This window comes from Mesoplodon mirus, assembly GCF_964341445.2.
Source record: "Mesoplodon mirus genome assembly, chromosome: 1".
NCBI classification, from domain to species: domain Eukaryota; kingdom Metazoa; phylum Chordata; class Mammalia; order Artiodactyla; family Ziphiidae; genus Mesoplodon; species Mesoplodon mirus.
In genome coordinates, this window is record NC_138976.1 from 195,340,568 (window position 1) to 195,360,342 (window position 19,775).

Sequence of the window (19,775 nt, forward strand, 5' to 3'; positions counted from 1 at the left end):
AAGGCTTACGAGCGCTTTTTTTTTTTTAAAGAAGATGTTGGGGGTAGGAATTTTTATTAATTAATTTATTTATTTTTGCTGTGTTGTGTCTTCATTTCTGCGTGAGGGCTTTCTCTAGTTGTGGCAAGCGGGGGCCACTCTTCATCGCGGTGCGCGGGCCTCTCACTATCGCAGCCTCTTGTTGCGGAGCACAGGCTCCAGACGCGCAGGCTCAGTAGTCGTGGCTCACGCGCCTAGTTGCTCCGCGGCATGTGGGATCCTCCCAGACCAGGGCTCGAACCCGTGTCCCCTGCATTAGCAGGCAGATTCTAAACCACTGCGCCACCAGGGAAGCCCCTTACGAGCGCTTTTAAGGAGCATTTGGCAGAGAGGCGGGGGTGAGTGACAAGGATCATTATTTGATTGACAGTCCTGAGCTATGGATCAAGTTTTCTGTTGCGCATGCCCTCATCCTTGAATCCCCAAGAAATGCCTACTGGGTGGGGGGAGGGACAAAACCACATGTAATTTATTGTAATTATGGTATAATGAGTTTGGATTTACTATAGGTTATACGCCTGTCTGGTCTGGGCATGCACAGCCTGGAGAAGTCCCCTTGTGTTACTGTGCCTCTCTTTATCAGGATAAGCTGCCCACCACCAGACCATAGTTTCTCCCGTTCTGGGTGGAGTCAAGGGAGAGTCCCCAGATGGCTGCGTGTGACTCAATTTCTTCTTCTTGTCTTTCTCACCACTGTCACCTCCTTGCTGCTAATGTCTGACTAACTACCTAACAGGTCTTCTTTGCATTCATATTTGCTCTCTAAATTTTCTCTATTACTTTATTTTCAATATGTTTTGTTTGATGGGGTTTTTTTTTGGAAATTTAAAAATCTTATGATAACATTTACCTTGATTTATTTAATTATTGTTCTACTGTTATTGATTTCTGCCATCTTATTTTATGCTTTATTTTCTACATTTTCTTTATTGTTTCTTTTTTTTCCCTTCTTTGGCATCTTCCATTTTACAGGTCAAGGGTACTTATGTTTGTTTGACATTTGGGAATTTTTAATATTGTAATGGTTTTATACCTTGAATTATGTTAATTTTCTCCTCAATTTCTTACCCGTGGATGAAAAATGTTCCCTGCCATATCAGTAGACAAAGGATGTTGCAGTCATCAAGTCAGATGTCAAAGCAGGAACCCTCAACTGTGCACCTTGAGGGGATTCGGGATGGAGAAAAACAGGGTACTGATTCTAGAATTAAGGTGCATATCAAAGGAGTGATTTCACGGAGCCCAGATTCTTTCATCTTCTCATACATAGAAAAGTGCTAAAGTCCTTAACTTGAGATGTCTAGTTTTCTTTAATTAATAGTAATCTTTTGATGTTCTGACTACCTGGTTTTGGTTGACTCCTCCCTTAGGTCTTCTGAGTAGTTCCTCAGAGTGATCTGACAGGCTGTGTTCTGGGCTTATGTCCTCAGAAAATCTGCCAAATAAAACATAATTCTCCTTTTGGGTTGTGCATAGTTTTCAGTCAGCAGTCTTGGCAACCAATGAAGGGGCCCAGAGCAGACTTTTCTTCTTTGCCTGAACTCTATGAGGATCCAGAGTCCTGGCACCAGCAGAGGCTTCTTGGGCCTGTCCGCTTTCTCAGAGAGTCCAGACGAATTTGGGTGGGTATCTCCTGGTTCTTGGATCTCCAGTTTTGGTTGATGATCCTAAGTTGTATGCAGTGGTGTTCAACTCTTCTCTTGAGTAGTAGGTTATCCTTGAAACTTGGTTTCAAGAAGAAGTACCTGGGCCATCCTCAGTGAAAGACACTGGGAAGATTTTTACTCAGTTTAAACACTGAGAGCTTATCCTCAGTAGAAAAACACTGGGAAGACTTTTGCTCAAGTGGGTTAGCCTCACTTAAAAGACACTGGGAAGATCTTGCTCAGTGTAGACACTGTGTGGTTTATCCTCAGCTGAAAGACTGGGGAGACTTTGCTCAGGTGAAAGACACTGAGTAAAAGTTGGACTGGGTAATTAGGTGGAAGACTAACCTGTCTTCCTTGAATTGGCTACTTTAATAGAGTTTGTCAAAATAAAAGTGATCTTCACAAATTGAACTCAGAATGGGGAACATAGCTTTCAATACAAAAGAAAAAGGAACAACAGATTTCCAGCCTCCAACGGATATCCTGGCCAGGTTTATGTCCATACAAAATTTACATTTACAAGTGCTTACTTACGTGGGACTTAAAGAAAATCTTGCCCTAAAAATGACTAAGATAGGACTCTTTTATTGCATATGCAGTTAAGTTAGAAAAAGCTGGCTCGATAAAAACATCTTTTCAGAATTCTGACTTCAAAAAAACAAAAGACTTTCTAGGGGAAACTTGCATTTCTCTTCCTGTGTCTTTGAAATGTAAGTGTTCTGATATTCTTCTGTGTGTGTGTGTGTGTGTGTGTGTGTGTTTTGAGAACTTGGTCACTACCATCCAAAAGTACTTATATGGTGTACATTTGGCAGCCAGTCAAATAGACTGGGATTCTGAGCAGTCTTTTGTCTGACTGTACAACTCTCAGGGGCTTTTTGCCATCTTAACCTTCATTGTGTCAGCCTGTACAACAAAGACCATTACTTTCTTAAACTACTTTTGGGAGTAAACTTTCTGGATCTTATTTAGACAGCATCCTTTACACTCTTTTGTGGGGAAGCCTCTTGCGTCTTATTGGTTTGAGTCACTATTAAGGTATACCTCATTTATGGCCAGATGATGGATCCTTCAAATTGGAGAAACTTCTAAATTGGTAAATTTTTAGAGAGCTCTCATTATAAACAGCTCTTTCATTGGCTCCTATGGGGGGGGCGGAAATGCTGGAAATTAGTCATATAATGGTTAACCTAAAAACTCCTTTAGTTTCAAACAAACCCAAAAAATTGGTTTGGGAAACCTTATTTGTGGTCTCTGCTTCCCCTAAATGGGTCTTACAGATGCTAATAAAAACATTAGAATAATTATTGTTAATTAGGTTAAGTAACAGGGAAAAAAACTGAAGGAAAAGCCTAAAAACTTTTTCCCAACAAGGTGGAAATTTTAAAGGGACTTCTCCTAAATGAATAAGAAATCTTTAGATGGTTATTTTAAAGTGGGATAAATAAAACAGACATTAATGAGATAAATCAAAGATTGGATACAATACTGCGTAAGATTGGATGGGCCAAAGGGATCTCCTACTTGTCATCAACATTAAAGGGCCAGACCCAAACAAGTCTGCCCTATTTACCCCAGTTTAAAATACGTATATTTTATTACATGTAAATTTTATACACGTAAAATTACACTGAGATACCTGACCAACAATTACTTGGGGCAAAAATTAGACCAATTAATCAAGTTAAAAGATTGACAAAAGTGCCTGAGTCCCTTGGTTCAACCACTCTCTGGGGACCCCAGAGTCTTTTTAAAATTGGTATGTTTAAATGGGCATTGTGTAAGATAATTACCTCTCTTTTGCCTAATTATATTGTGTGGGATAGACATGTTTCACTGGGGAATTCTTCCCCTGCCTGATATTATAAGATGGCATATGAAGGAAATATTAATTAAACATACTAAAGGAAACCAGTGGGATTACCTGAGCCTATACAATATAAAGTAAAAACTGACAGCTAATATTTAAGGGATAATAAAAATAAATAATGGAGACTTTACTCTGGGTCTAACCTGTGCACTCAGAAAGAGGGTCTTTGTTGAATGCCTTATGCAAGTTTTGAAGGTATGATCAATTAAACCATAAAGTTCTGGACTATAGAATTCTGAAATTTCAGTCTAGTTGGAAATCTTCTCACTGATACAGAAAAGCAAGTTAAAGAAAACGTAGTTGGGCAAATCAATCTTTTAATATTATTTAGGTGACAGGCCAGTTCTTTGGGGAATTAAAAGCAACTGTCTTTGTCTTGCAAATCGGTACAAATCAGAAATGTAAATACAGACCACAATGACCTGAGACTGAGCCTAATTAGCTAAATTAGGTAGAACCTGAAACCAAGGTTAAAAAAGGGGAAAAAGTGGCCTTTTAAAACTCAAACTGCTGATTAGTCAGTCAAGAAGACGGAGGAGTAGGAAGATGTGGAGTTCATATCTCCCCACAAATGCATCAAGAATACATCTACAAATGGAACAATTCTCCCAGAGCACCTGATAAACACTAGCAGAGGACCTCAGGCACCTGAAAGGACAAGAACGATCCCCACGTAAGCAGGTAGGACGAAAGAAAGAAGAAGGGAAAAGGAAGAGCAGATGAAGTGGGATGTGACCTGTGACCCTGGGCGGGGGGGCGGAGCTGAAGGTGAGAAGAGGTTCCTGCATCTGGGGAAGCAGCGGGGAGAGAAGCTGCAGCAGAAGGAGAAATTTGGTGACTCAGAGAACAGTGCAGCAAGCAGTCTGTGGCAGGCAGAAGAGAGTGAGGCCTACACAAGTGGTCTGGCCACAGCTCTGCATGCCCCAGCCACTGGGGACCACTGGTGCACACGGGGGCTGAGTGTTGGAATGTGGGGTTTGAAGAGCAGACCCAGGAAGGGGAATGATGTTGGCTGTGAGGGGACAGCTCAAGGGGATAGGAGTGAGGAGCTCCACAACAAGGAATGCTCCTGGAGGAAGCCCAGACCAGCAGAGAAGCAAAGTGCCACTGCTGCGTGATTCAAAAAGGACGGGGCCCCCATTGCAGCCTCTCTCCTCACGCACTGGCCCCTGCCTCCACAGGCACTAGGAAGGGCTCCTGCCAGAGTGGCTCACGGGCCCCCAGCCATCATCACCTCAGCACTCTCCTGCTTGGGTGGCCCATTTGCCCAGCTTGCCACCTTGACTCCCTCCTGCCTGACAGGCTCGTACATCCCATAGCCACCCAGCACCCTCTCACCTGGGCAGCCTGCCTGCCCTGATTGCCGCTTCTACATCCTCCTGCCTGACAAGCTCATGTGCTCCAGCAGGCTTGGGAGCAGACGCCAGTGGGTGGCCCACATGCAGAGATGGGGCTGAAACCACAGCTGAGTTCCAGGGGACATGCAACTAAGGAAGAAGAGCTGAAATCTCTCCTCATGGCTGTGCAAATCATGGCATTACACTTCCTCTGATGGCTTCCTAAATTCAGCACCTGGGAACATCCCAATGGACAAGTGCTCCTGCAGCTGAGACAGGTCTGGCTTTAGCAGCTGTGGGTTTTGTGGGCACATACATGCTGGGGTTTGGCCAGGCCAGAGTCTGAGCTGCCTCCGTATCTCACATAGTGGGTCCAGGTACATAATTACTGCAGTCCTGGGACCTGACCTCAGTGGATCTGGGCCAGTGGCCTGGTGAAAATGATGCCTGAGTCACCAGGGCCAGTTGCCACCATAACCATGGTTAAGGTGGGACTGAGAGCAGTACCAACAGCAGTGTACTTTGTAAGCTACACAATGGTCGGAAAGGAGACAAAACAGAGCACACCCACAGGTGGACACCTCCAGAGGAGGAATACTCAACGGCTTCTATCCCAGTGGGGGTGCGCCAGTCCTCCCGACCTCACACCGCAGATCAGAAACACAGCTAAGAAACAGACCTGAGGGCCTCTGCTCCAACGACTAGGGATCAGAACCCAACCCTGACAAGGCAGTGACAGCCACAGAGGAAAGGGAACTTTCTGCTGAATAAAAATCAAAATTAAGAAAATCAACAGGAAAGATCAAACTTGGAAAATGTTTGCAATATCAATATCTGGCAAAGAACTTAGATACAGATGAAAGAATTTTTACACTTCAAAAATAAAAAGACAATCCAATGGGAGAAAATGGCAAAAATATATTTATGGATATGTTATATATATAAATGTAAAGTATATGTATCCATGAATATATGCCTATTGGCTATTTGCATGTCTTCCTTTTATTTTTAAGTGCCTAATTACATTTTATATATATATATATACACACTATTACATATAAAATAGATAACTAATAAGAACCTACTGTATAGCACAGGGAACTGTATTCAGTACTCTGTAATGACCTATATGGGAATAGAAACTAAAAAAGAGTGGATATATGTATATGTATAACAGACTCACTTTGCTGTACAGCAGAAACTAACACAACATTGTAAATCAACTATACTCCAAAAAAATTAATTAAAATATTTACATATATTGTATACAACATATATATTAAGTATGTATAATTTATATATATTTAGAGATTGCTCCATCAAAGACGTACAAATTATAATTATGATGAGATACCACTACATACCACTATAATGTCTAAAATTTTAAAAACTGTTAATATCAAGTTTTGGTGTGGACCTAGAGAAACATGAATACATTGTTAATGGGCTTGTAGCATGAAAGCTTTAAAGTTAAATATACATTTACATATGACCAAGTAATTACCTAATAGTTCATACTTATCCAAGAGATATGAAGTCTTAGGTCACACAAATTTGTTCACAAAAATGTGTAACACCATTATTCATAATAGGTAAAACTGGATATGACCAAAATATCCAAGATTTTTTTTAAACATCTTTATTGGAGTATAATTGCTTCACAGTGGTGTGTTAGTTTCTGCTTTATAACAAAGTGAATCAGTTATACATATACATATGTTCCCATATCTCATCCCTCTTGCGTCTCCCTCCCTCCCACCCTCCCTATCCCACCCCTCTAGGTGGTCACAAAGCACCGAGCTGATTTTCCTGTGCTATGCGGCTGCTTCCCACTAGCTATCTATTTAACGTTTGGTAGTGTATATATGTCCATGTCACTCTCTCACTTTGTCACAGCTTACACTTCCCTCGCCCCATATCCTCAAGTCCATTCTCTAGTAGGTATGTGTCTTTATTCCCGTGTTACCCCTAGGTTGTTCATGACCTTTTTTTCCCTTAGATTCCATATATATGTGTTAGCATACGGTATTTGTTTTTCTCTTTCTGACTTACTTCACTCTGTATGACAGACTCTAGGTCCATCCACCTCATTACAAATACATCAATTTTGTTTCTTTTTATGGCTGAGTAATATTCCATTGTATATATGTGCCACATCTTCTTTATCCATTCATCCGATGATGGACACTTAGGTTGCTTCCATGTCCTGGCTATTGTAAATAGAGCTGCAGTGAACATTTTGGTACATGACTCTTTTTGAATTATGGTTTTCTCAGGGTATAGGCCCAGTACTGGGATTGCGGGGTCGTATGGTAGTTCTATTTTTAGTTTTTCAAGGAACCTCCATACAGTTCTCCATGGTGGCTGTATCAATTTACATCCCCTCCAACAGTGCAATAGGGTTCCCTTTTCTCCACACCCTCTCCAGCATTTATATGATACTGGCACAAAGACAGAAATATAGATCAATGGAACAGGATAGAAAGCCCAGAGATAACCCCACACACAGATGGTCACCTTATCTTTGATAAAGGAGGCAAGAATATACAGTGGAGAAAAGACAGCCTCTTCAATAAGTGGTGCTGGGAAAACTGGACAGGTACATGTCAAAGTATGCAATTAGAACACTCCCTGACACCATACACAAAAATAAACTCAAAATGGATTAAAGTCCTAAATGTAAAGCCAGACACTATCAAACTCCTAGAGGAAAACCTATGCAGAACACTCTATGACATAAATCACAGCAAGATCCTTTTGGGCCCACCTCCTAGAGAAATAAAAACAAAAATAAACAAATGGGACCTAATGAAACTTAAAAGCTTTTGCACAGCAAAGGAAACCATAAACAAGACGAAAAGACAACCCTCATAATGGGAGAAAATATTTGCAAATGAAGCAACTGACAAAGGATTTATCTCCCAAATTTAGAAGCAGCTCATGCAGCTCAATATCAAAGAAACAAACAACCCAATCTAAAAATGGGCAAAAGACCTAAATAGACATTTCTCCAAAGAAGATATACAGATTGCCAGCAAACACATGAAAGGATGCTCAACATCACTAATCATTAGAGAAATGCAAATCAAAACTACGTTGAGGTATCACCTCACACCGGTCAGAATGGCCATCATCAGAAAATCTCCAACAAGATTTATATGGGTGAACCAGTTGTGGTATATCCATACAATGTCATATCATACAGCAGTAGAAGGATAGAATTATGAGGAATGCAACAAGGATGAATCTCAGAAACACTATGCTGAGAAAAAAGCTAGACACACAAGAGTATGTACTTTATGTTTCTGTTTATATGACTTTCTAGAAAAGGAAAAATGAATCTATGGCGACAGAAAACATATCATCAGTTGCCTGTATCAAATATGGAGTAGAGAGTGACTGCAAAGAGGAAAGGGAAAACTGCAAAGGGGGGTAATAGGAAAATTGTCTACCTTGATGGAAACAGAGTTACAAAATATTTACATTTGTCAAAATTCATTAAAGTGGACATTCAAGTTAGTATATTTTTTATATTATACCACAATATATTTCTTTTAATAAAATAATTATGAAGAGTAGGTAAGTGGGCAAAGGACCTGAACGCCAGCTTTAGCTCTGTTAGAGCTGTAAAATCAAAAAAAGATCAAGTTGCCCCTAATTTAAAAACCAAGAAAATGCATAGAAGTTGAGGAATAGAGATTTTAACTTATTTTAAGAGTGAGTTTTCTAACAATTAGAGCTTCCTAAAAATGAAATAAACTTATTTTGAGTTGGCAATTTCTTTCTCAGTGAGGACATTCAAGTACAAGATGACGATCATTTTTCAGGTATGTTGTAGAAGTGCCTTAGAGATTGAAATTTGCATTAACCAATATTTAAGATGATTCAATAACATCAGAAAATATGCTATATTTATATATGCTCTTTTATGGTAGAGTTCTGTCTATAATGTTTTCTAAAATACCCTTTGAATTAATATTTCAATAGTAGTCTCCAGTGCTGCAAATGTAGGCCAGAAAGTTAGATCTGTGCACAGTCTATTTTTTAAGAAGCTTGTAATCTGGAAGAGAAGATAGACAAAATTGTTGTAGCAAAATGCACTAAGTTTCATAATAGAGATATCCTCATGCTCTTATATGACATGGAAGCAGTGTCACATTCTTAATATGTCATCTTTTTCTGAAATACTTCAGTATGAATTTCTAACAATGATAATAATTAATTAAGGCATGAATTATTTACGGAGAGATACTAGTTATTCCTAAAATATTTGGAGACTGTTTTAACATGAAGGTATTTCTTAGAATACCTCCAGTAAAGTTCCAAAACGTGTCTTTCAAAGCCTTAATGTGTTTGTACAATCCTGAAAACCTCAAGGAAAAATGTGAATGTTGCTGATTATCCACCATTTAAAGTTTTCTAGGCTTTGGCATTTTTCTGTAAGTATAAATAATTGACTATGAACTATGCAGAGAGTTGTTTTACCTGAATTTCTTTGAGATCCATCAGATGTGGCCGTTAAAATGAGCCAATTTCCTCCATTACAACTACTCACTGTGCAGGCTTCTAGTCAAGCATTGGTGGAGACAGCGCAGCTCAATTTAAATGTAAAATTCAAGGTAATGTAACTAAACAAGTTAGTCCTATCCTTTTCCCCTTACTTCCCCTTAGAGAGTTTTTGAAGTTAGGGATTTGTAAAATGAAAATATTAAACCAAATGTAATAGCAAAATGTCATTGATATCATTAGTGAAACCAAGCCCAGTTTCCATTTACCCCAAAGTATGAATTGCCTATCTGAGAAGCAGTTCAAATTTAAGTCATGTCAGATTGGTGGTCTTTCTGAGTTTCAGTTTGGAACTCTTATTTGAAGTCATTGTTTCATTCAAGAGCATCTCAATATCAATAGCAGGTTTTGTACTTCAGCAAAAGCCTTGATGTGCATCAGTGCCATTGGGTCCAGAGGATAGCCTCTTTGTACGTTTTTTTCTCCCAGTCTCACTGCAATGTTAAAGTCACTGATAACACAGAGCACATTTCTAATCCTAACTATATGCCCTAATTTTGGCAGAAATCCACTCCTCCACTTTTATGCAATGTATTAACAACCAGAAATTTAATTGTATTTGTTGAGACTGTAATATCAACGTGAAGCATTCCTTTTTTGAAGCTCAAATTCTTAACACTTGCTTTCCCCTTTGCAAGAAATACTTACTCCTTTACTCCCTTGTCCCCTTAGGCTACCTACGTCATACTTCTGTTAAGAAGACATTTCACAAGGGATGCCTTTCCTCATCCTTCCAGGTGAGAAAGATTCCCTGTCCCATGGCTCATAGTACCCTGTCTATATTTACTACAATTAGTAATTATTCTTTAGACTGCAGGCTCTAAGAAATATGGACAATGCTTGCTTTTCCACACCTTGTATTACCAGCACCTAATGCAGTGCCTGGGACATAGTAGATGTTCTATAAATATGTAATGATTGCTGAATGAATGAATGAATGAATGTGTTAGTAACAAGATAAATGCATAAATCGTATTTGTAAAGCACAATACAAAGTAATTTCATTAATATTCACCCACTTATTTGTACCTTTATACCCTTCTCTTCATTTATATATCTTAGAATTACTTTTAATTTTATCGGCAGGGATACAGGATTTAATGATGAAATTTTGATGAAATGTATTAGAAATATTTGTGAGTGAGTAAGCACTATGCCATGGTGAGAGAGAGAAAAAAACTAGAAGCTATTGCTATATTCTTGACTCAAATCATACTCAATATTATTTGTTACATATTATATAACACACACAAATGCATTCTCACTGGCATGGTATTACCTACATTATTATAATTTCCATTTCCTTCCCAATCCCTTTAAAGCCCATATCTGACCCTTAGACTTATTAAATTGCATTGTTTTAAACCACTTCTCCAATTTGTCAAGGTCATATTACGGTCATGTTGAATTTTGATCTTGACAAAGTATTAATCAGTCTTATCAACTAAAGAGAACTGTAAATGACTAAATCCACATGCTTTTCTATCATCCTAGACTTGATGAAAATATTAAATAGCCTCTGGCCCAGGATTGACCTCTACATATAAAACTTCTGTCCACTTTGGTTGAGGAGGAACTATAAATGAGTTTCATTGTTCTACCTACTTTGTTTCCAATAAATAGGTCTCTGGTGCTGATCTATTTTTATAAATTTGTGAATGAATTCAATTAGTAACATTTTTATAATATTAATATTTAATGTCTGATTTCAAGTCGTGGATAAAAAAATGCTAACATCAATGAAAACTACTACTTGCCCAAATAGATTAATAATATTAAGAACAGTTAAAGTAGATTTTAAATCTACTGTCATGTTTATGTACTTTCCTGAATTGTTCCCACTGTGCCACTTCCTTACTTTCTGAATATGACAGGTTCATGCATGACGTCCTCCTCTAGATGCTGTGCCATTAAGAAATCTCACTGATTATAATAGGTGATCATCTATGATGGATAATAAATATGCTTGTGCATTTTCAATCACAAATCCATGTCTTGCACACTGAAATGATTTTACTTGTTGCTTGATCACGGGGACTTCTTCCTCTGAATAAATAAGACTTGACTTTGCCTCTTTATGCAGTCATCTGCTCACAGTTCTGCCTCTCTCCAGTAGACTGTGTCTCCTTAAAGACAAATGAATATTCATTCATCTTTGATCCCCTTTGCTTAGAATGCATAGTAATTGTTCAACAAATATTTGTTTAATAAGTTAAACACCAATATGCCATGAAGTAGGAAAATCTGGAGATGTGAGTAGTCAAGATGGGGGGTGTGATTAAAGGACCCCTCTGAATTCTAAGAACAACATACTTAGGAGGGAATGCATGAATAATCAACAGGGCTGACTACTTGACAACTAGTATGTATTCAACTTTCAAATTCTATATTATAAGCATCCCTGAGTGTAAGTTGAAATGGATAGACAGGAATTTTTGTTTTATTTTTTCTAATGAGGAAGCAGTGTAGGTCTCTATTCTCATGGCCTCTGTTGCTTCCTATGAATATTTCTCCAATATCTTGACATAATCATTTTCAGGAAGCCAAGAGAGTCCAAAAGAAAATGACAAGCAACAGAAATTGCTTTCATTTTCTAGTGTTTGGAAAAACATAAAAATAGGTTTAAGTTTTTCAAACATACTTAGATTTCATGAGATTTTACTTGGTTTATAATCAATATGATAAGATGCATATATATGTATATAGAATCATCATTCATTTTAAATTGGAAATAATGTGTATCCCCATGGCTGATTTGCAAACTGTCAATAATAAGAACCAAGCTTATGTCCTCCTAAGTCTTTTGTAGCCCCATTTTAACACATTTTCTGAAAGTTATTTCACTTCAACCACTCTAGATACTTTCTAAAAAAACAAGAGATGACTTTTTAAAATTTTCCTTTCAAAATGAAACTATTAAAATATGCTACAAATTGGTGCAATAATGGAAGCTACAACTTACCACGTAAGTTTGTTTGTAATTGAGCAAAATATGTTCCAATAATTTTTGCATTGTATTTGCCTTTCTCTCTGTAATTACTAACCCTTTTTCTTTCACTATGGAATGTGAATTTTGATTTCTCATCTTCAAATTTGCCTTTAAATACATTTCTACCCTTACTTTTCTTCCATCTGGAAGCTAAGTTTTCAAGAGAAAATTTGTTGCCACAAATATTGAATGACTTTGTATTAGGAATAATTCTAATGCAACTACTTTGTATTTGGAAATGTGCCACTGTGTTTAGGAAGGCTAAACACATACTTTTGGGTAAGTTCAAAAAAGATTACTCCAATGATTCAACCAAATATATTTCGAGCATATTGATAAGAAATTTCAAACTAATTGTGTGTGATAGCCATCAATTAAAGACGTAAAATGAATGCCTGCTATTTTAAAACATAGTTAAGCCAAGGAAAAGCTGTGCATAACTAGCATGTTCTGTAAAGATAATTGGCTCACTAACTAAATTCTAACAGCCCATTCACATTTCTAGATTTTAATTGAAGAATGGATGGAAATAGTAAGGTGAGCTCATTGCCCAATACAAATAAGCATATGACAATTTTAATTTCTGCAGAGATGCCCATATTGTATGAAATCTTATTAATATTGTGATGGAATACAGTGAATCATGCTGTGAAAGAAGCACATATTTGTTGTACATGTGTTCACACACACACACACAAACACACAGATACACACACATTTCTTTTCTCTCCTCTCTATTCTCATTTCAGTCCCATTTTTCCTCTTCTTAGATAACTGGTATCATGAATTGAATATAAATACTTTGAATCCATGCTTGAACTTTTTACTATATGCAAATGAATCCATGAAAAACACATGACTGCTTTGAGTTTTAAAAATTTATATACATGTCATCATGCCAAATATGTAATCTTAAAAATCATTTATCATGTATATAATTAATTACTTCGAGTGAAGTATTACATTGCATCTTAAAAATAGTTTATATATGTCTTTTGTAAGCAGCATAAACTGGAATTTTAAAATTTATTTTTATTGCCTCTGTGATCAAATGTATGGTGATTATTGATCTATTTCTCCTTTATTTTTCCATGTTTTATCCCTCCCGGTACTAACTTCGTTTAAACACATTTTTCATTCTCTTTTTATGGGCTACCTTTTTATGAATCATATATGAAGTCTTCATTTTTAGTGTTTTCTGAAAAATTTGACATATATGTCTAACTTGAAAAAGTCTAAAACTAATTGTCTCATCTTCCTCCTAAGCGGTTCATGGACCCCTCAAATTTTAAATCTGATCTCCAGTATTTCAGTATATTATCTAGTGTTTTAGTTTTACTTTGTACACACCCCCATTGGCTATTATTTTTTACACTCAACCGTTATTCAGATTCATTCCAACATTACAAATTTCTTTGCTGGTCACTGTTCAGTGCACCTTCCTACTTCTTTTTATGCTTATTTTCTTTCTTACTGAAGAACATTCTTTGTACAATGGTCTCCAATCTTGCCTAAAACACATGAGAATTATGTGAGAACTTTTTAAAGCTCCCATTATTGAAACACCGCCTAGATCACTTTGGTTAAAAAAAAAAAATCTCCAAGTATTGGCTTCAGGCATCTGAATATTTTTTAATGCCTTCAGACAATTCCAATAGCTGCTGCTACTGCTTTAGTCATTTTGTTGTTGTTGTTGTTACAGTCTGTGGGTGGTAATTCCTCTTTGTCTAGGAATGAAAATTTCTTTACTTCTTGTTCTTGAGTAGTTTCTTGAAAATGAAGTGTAGAATTTTAATTTGGACAGCTATATGTGCTCAGTACTTTGAAGATATTATTCTATTGTTTTCCAGCATCTACCTGTTTTCTGATAAGACAACAGCATCTACCTGTTTTCTGATAAGACAACAGATATTTAAAGCCAGCCCTCAAAAACAAGGCTTATTATTTCCAGGGCCCCCTTGAATTTCTTGGTTTCAACTCCTCCTCACTATTCTAATGTTGAATTTGTTTTTTCTCCTTAAATCCTGAGACTGGGGATCCCCCCATTTTTTATAAGCTTGTTCATTTTCTTTTTATGTGTTGCTACATGTAAAAGCAACATATAAAAGAAAACACAAGTATAACAAACCGTGTGTTCAGGTTGGAAGAAAGGATTCTCAATATCAGTTCAGCCTATCCTATTGACTGAAAGCATTTACCTTGTTTCTTTTACAACTAACTTGAATATTATGAGTCTTACATCTAATATACAGTACTCTTCACCCTTCTTGGAACGTCTATGCTCAATAGGGACATTAGTTGATTTGTCACTAATATTGCTTTCCCTACATGTGAGTGCATTCAGAGTTCTATCCTGTCCCATATACATAGCATAATCTTATATTTAGTATCTAACAGGCATCAGTTTTCCTTTTTTTTTTCGATTTACTTTTAAGGTTTACTTTTAGCAAGACTGTACTGAAACACTCTTACACCTTAATAGATCTAATTGTCTGGACTTAAAATAATAGATTTCTCTATCACAGGGGCATTTGTCTGTACAGAAACTGATTTCTGTTCTCTGCACATGTTTTCATGTTATATGCCCAGTGTAATATGAAGCGAGTTAATTTATTGTGTTGCATATAGTAAAGAATCCAGCAGAATAATGTTATTTAGGTTTTTTTTTCCCATTATTTCTATGAATAACAACAACATCAACAATAATAGTAATAGAAAAGATAATTTCTACCTATAGCAAGTCTCAGTTTTTTCTTAAATGCAGTAGAAGGCCCTTCACACTCTATTTGTCAGCTTGGCTTCAGGTTTTCCTATTGTTGGCTAGAAGACAGATAAAGGGGATTATGGACAGAACTGAGCCTGGTTTCTGCTAATCTCCAACTTGAATTCTTTCAAGGTTTGCAAAATATGATTCAAGTATTTCACAGGCCTTTATAACCTTTGTCATCTGTCTGGTATATGTGCCATCATGGGTGGATTTGGAACTGACATTTTATACCTCTGATCTCAACTGTATAAATATTTGTTTAGACTGACTATCAACATAGAACACAGACATTCTCTTCTGATGTATGGATGATAGAATAGTCCTTAACTGGGCCCCTAAGGATGGGGCAGGCACAAACTAACAGAGGGCAATGAGGCAAATTTTCAATGAACTCAGATTTTATATTTTCCTTTAGGTAAAAGAGTGGTTGCTTCTATACCAAAAAACTATTTCTTATAATTTGGGTTACATTAAAAATATCTCATATATACAACCATTTATCGGAATCTATAATAGTGACTTGGTTTTCTCAAATACATTATATATGGAGTCCTTTAGACTGGAATTAAATTAATCATGGTGGTATTTTTTTTTCTATAGACTTCCCAGCTATTTTCCCCTAGGAAAACTCTCTTAAATAATCAAGAGAAATAGTTTAGGCAACATTATGTAAATCATCACCCTTATTAGATGAATTAATATTCTTGAAGTTATAGCTCATTTCATGGAATTCAGATTAACCTGATGTTATGGGCATTGTCATTTATCAGTAAGTTATTTGTTAATATGCTCAGTATGTGACATAAAATATGTAACTTTAATAAGAGAATGGATCACCTCAAATAATTTAGCAAATCTTGAAAATGATAAGGATTAAAATTGTGGATGTATAAAGGACACAGAAGCTTGGAGAACTTTAAAACCATCTATTTCTCTCCTGTTTCCCTCACACAAGGAAATGAAGGCTGACACTTTAGCATGGTTTGGAAATCCTTCTAAAAAGTATCTGACTTTCTCTTAGAATTAACAAGTAATTTAAAGTTTTAAGAACTGCAGAACTGATCACATGAATTACCGTAATTTAGTCAAGAATTTTTTTGAATATCCACTTTTGACAAACATTGTACATATATATACCAGGTTGTAGAGATGAATAAAATCATCCTTAGTCTCAACTGAAAGAAAAATCCCCCAATATTAGTGAATACTGAGGAATTAAGGATGATGCTATGAGAAAATTTTTATAATGGGAAATTTATTAAGTTAAATAAAATATTGTGCTTTTGAGATTAGAATGACTTGGTTTTGTTCTAATGATACTGATGATAGACAGTGGTTGTATTTTGCAGAAGTTTTATGGGAGCAAAATAAAAACTTGATAATGTGATATAAATTTGGTCCCCCAAGGCGATTTTTATTGTTATTTCTATTGGTGTTGTTAATGAGAGAAATTTCTGTGAGCTATTAGAAAAAAAAATGTGGATATCAATATCTAATCAAAAAGAAGGACAAAATAATGGATAATTAGAGAATATATATAACCAGTAAATTAAAAATATACTCACATGCTAAGGAAGCACAGTGGTGGAAGTTTTGCTCATCATAAAGCTTTAACAGTGAGTAGAAGGTATCTTGGTGTCTTGGGTGTGGGAAGATATGCTAACAACCAGTGATAGATCCGTTGTAAAATTTGGAGCTGTTTCTTTGGTATTAAATTTCACTTAAGACCTGTGCTTCTGGACAGGATGGAGTAATAGGAACTGGATTTACTCTCCTGGCTTAAACTGCTAAAAGTAAATATATATATATATATATATATTAAACAATACTTTTAGACATTGAACAACAAACAGCACAAGACAACGGTTGTATAAAGCTGTTAATTATAATGATAACCCATAAAAACCAGTGGCATAATGTTTTGTGTAATACAGTTAAATGTTGGTGTTTGAACAAGTCCCTGGTCACCTGTGAAAAATAAAGGTGGATTCTCTTTTCATATTTATTAACAAAATGAATTTCATAGGGATGCAGTATTTAAATATGTTAAAATACTACAATTACTAGAAGAAAACATTTTTGTTTTATTTAATAAAAGTTAATTTTTAAAATTTTTTATATTTTTATGTGTTGCATTTATTGCTTTAAGATTATACAAATATGTTTTGATATAATTTAATACATGCAGCATCAACTAGAGTATTCAATACACAGAGTATTCAATGGGTATAGGCTTAGTAGTGGGACCAAATTAGCCCTAGACTAAATTGTTTCACTTGCAGCCTAATAAGGCTTACAAGGAAGCCTCAAAATGATCAAACTATTTCTTAACTACCTCTTTGAGCAAAGTTACAAATATTTAAAAAAATACAAATACGCTCTGCAACCAGTAAAGTAAAATTCACAATATCTGACATGCAATCTAGAATTACTAGGGATGCAAAGACGAAGGAAAATATAACCCATAACAAGGAGAAAAATTAATTAATGAAAACAGACTGAAAAATGGTACAATCAGTAAACAAAGACATTCAAACAGTTATTATAACTAATTTTCATAGGTTCAAAAAGTTTAAAGGAAAGCATCAACATCTTAAATAGACATATAGAGGATATAAAAATAACCCAAATTGAGTTCCTAGAGATGAAAAATATAGTTTCTGAGATGAAAAATAAACTGGATGGGATTAAAAGAGATGAGGCAATGCAGAAGCAAAGATTGACCTCCCTGCAAAAGCAAAATTTTGTTATTATAATCTGTCCCACTGAGTAGTCCAAATATAAAGTCTGAAATGCAAAATGCCAGCTTGGTCATCTTTTTCCATTTCAAGTTTGCTTTACCCTTTCTGGTTTGTGCTTCCAAAAATAATTAAAGTATAAAATTATGAAAATTGTATTCAATGGTATTAAAATGAAGCATCTATCCATTTTATGGATTGCCCTGCATAATGCAAATATCTAAAATCTAAATATTATGTGTATATATACATATATGTATACATACATATATGTATATATATCTCACTAGCAGAATGAAAAGAAAATATGAAAGTACAACACAAGTTGTGGAGGAATAGAGTAAAGGAAAGTAAAATGATAGTATTTTTGTTTTTAGATATAGTTGCCCTACGCAGTGGAAAAATGATATACGGATTAGCATATTTTATTTTCTGAGAAGCATGAATCAATTTAAAAGATGAAAGGGCAGATGAATTTAAAGAATCATTAATTTAAATACATAATCAGTCTTCAATTTTTTTGTTACTGACAACATCCCCTTTAAGATTTTCAAAATGCTGAAAGGTGGGATTCCAAGATTTTTAGTTGCTATAGAAGCAATTATTAGCAAATCCTTTCTTCTAATCTCATTACAGAAAATAGTGCCCTTTGTGCCCAGAGAACTCCCATTAGAACAGATAGCTAGTGGGAAGCAGCCACATAGCACAGGGAGATCAGCTGGGTGCTTTGTGACCACCTAGAGGAGTGGGATAGGGAGGGTGGGAGGGAGGGAGACGCAAGAGGGAAGTGATATGGGAACATGTGTATATGTATAACTGATTCACTTTGTTATAAAGCAGAAACTAACACACCATTGTAAAGCAAGTATACTCCAATAAAGATGTTTAAAAAAAAAAAAGGAACTGCATTTCGGAGCAGCTCAGAACATAGGGTGTACCACTCTGGAGCTATCCTACATTTACTGTGTCTGATTAAATATTGTGTATATATGCTATGTATTTATATCTCCATCTAAATATACATCTATATCTCCTAAAATGCTCTCTCACATATAATGAAGTCACAGTTTCCAGATAGTTGTTCTGGTAGTCATTAGACAAAATATAGTCTCATTTATTTAAAAAATCTGAAATGAGAGAAATGTATGAAAAACTTGATCCATCTTCTGACTGAATTTGTGGTATTGGTACCTTCAGAAGAGGAAATAATTAATTTATTGTAAATTATTTTATTCCTCATTTATTAGAGAGGAAATTTATAAACTGAAACTGTTAGGGCTTAAAGGGTTTTTTTCCAGAAGATAATATCTGAGGTTCTCACCTTACACTGAGCAGTATATCACTAGTAAACAATCAGACAAATATGTACATTATTAAGTTATTTTCTTTTCACCTGGCTTTTTAATACTATCATCTGATATACATCATATTAATTGACACTGCAATTTCTTCCTTGATTTGTATATTTTTTTCTACAAACACTTTGCATTCCAACTTCCATGTATCTGATTTACTCATCCCTGTGATGGTCTTCATCTTCAGACATCTTGCTGTCTGGGCTGTTCAACCCTGTGACAGTAAAAGCACACTCACTAGGGACTAGGAGTTTGAGAAGGACTTAGAAAATTGTTTGGAACCTGAAAAAAATGGCTCCAGAATATGAAAACAAATCTGCAAAATTGAGATGAAAACCTGTGTAATTAATATTTTCAACTAATATTACTACAACAGCAATGTTACTCAGCTTTCATATAGTTATCTATAAATTATATTGGATATGTGACTTGGGCACATTTTAATGCATTTGATAACATTTAGGG